This window comes from Dipodomys ordii, unplaced genomic scaffold, assembly GCF_000151885.1.
Source record: "Dipodomys ordii isolate 6190 unplaced genomic scaffold, Dord_2.0 Scaffold1000000482, whole genome shotgun sequence".
NCBI classification, from domain to species: Eukaryota; Metazoa; Chordata; class Mammalia; order Rodentia; family Heteromyidae; genus Dipodomys; species Dipodomys ordii.
Window position 1 is genome coordinate 1 of NW_012284099.1, and position 1,466 is coordinate 1,466.

The 1,466-nt window shown below is 57.2% G+C and overlaps 1 pseudogene; it reads left to right on the plus strand.

The window, feature by feature from the left end:
• Positions 1-19: 19 nt before the first annotated feature.
• LOC106002735 lies at positions 20-1,348 on the plus strand (annotated as a pseudogene).
• Positions 1,349-1,466: the final 118 nt, after the last annotated feature.

The window sequence follows — 1,466 nt, forward strand, 5'->3', positions numbered from 1 at the left end:
CCACATCTCATCCATCAAGATGAGCCTCAGGAACCCACCCTCCTTCCAGCATCTGGCCATTGAGAGCCTGCTGAGCAACCAGGCCCTGGCCATCGCTGCCCTGGAGGATCTACCACTTTTGCTGTTCCCTTCACTGTTCGTGGAGGTCTATGCCAGGGCCCACACAGAGGTGCTGAAGGCCCTGTTCCAGGCCTGGCCCTTCCACTGCCTCCCCCTGGGGGACCTGGAAGAGTCTCCAGACCTGGAAACCTTCAAGGCTGTCCTGGATGGGCTCGACCTGCTACTGGCCAAGAAGGAGTGCCCCAGTCGGTGGAAACTGCAAGTGCTCAGTCTGCGGAAGGAGCACCCCAACATCTGGACATGGGGGTACCCTCCGATGGCCCGTATCTCTTCTCCAGACATCCTGACTGACAAGCCAACAGAGAGCCACTGCTCAGGGATGACTAAAGAGCAGCCCTTGATGATCACCATGGATCTGACCATCAAAGATGGCACCCAGGATGCTCTCCAAGCCCACCTGCTCCACTGGGCCAGGGAGAGGAGAGAAAGAGTTCAGCTGTGCTCCAGGAAGCTGCAGATTTGGTCTGACTCCATCTCTGAAATCCAGAAGGCTCTGCATGTGGTGAGGCTGGACTCCATCCAGGAACTGGTGTTGAGTGAATTCTGGAATCGAGAGACTATGAAGATCTTTGCCCCTTATCTCAGCCAGATGAAGAACCTTCACCTCCTGAAGCTCTCCAAGATGCGTGCCGACTTCTACACTGCCAGCCAAAAGAATTCTTGGTATTCCTGGAAAATTGGGGCCCATCTGGGCCAGCTGCAGCATCTCCGGGAGCTTCATGTGCACGAAGTCCTCTTCCTTTATGGAAAGCTGCCCGCCATCCTCAGGAGCCTGAGGCCTTTGAAGGCCTTGTCTCTGAGCGCCTGTGCACTGCAGGATGACGACCTGAGGTGTCTGTCCCAGGCTCCCTGCACCAGGCAGCTCCAGCACCTGCAACTGACCAGTTTGTTCATGGATAACTCCAGTCCTGAGTCCCTGCGAGACCTGCTGGAGCATGTGGCCAGCACTCTAGAGACCCTGACCCTGGAGGACTGTGCCTTCATGGATGCTCATCTCTCGGCCATCCTGCCAGGCCTGAGCCAGTGCTCCCAGCTCCGCGTCTTCAGTGTTTATGGGAACCACATCTCCATGGCTGCCCTGTACAACATCCTGAGCCTCACTGCCAGGTTGGGCCACTTAAGCCGAGGTCTCTATCCTGCCCCTCTGGAGAGCTACCGCCCTCAGGAGTGGGGGCTAGGGAACATCGACCCTGAGAGACTTGCCCTGGTTCTGGCAAGCTTGGGGCAGGTATTGAGAGACCTGGGGCCAACCCAGAGGGTCCAAATCTGTACTGATTTCTGTCACCACCAGAACAAGTGCCAGTTCTACAGCCTGGGCCCGGATGGTTCCTGGGTGCTCACAGAAG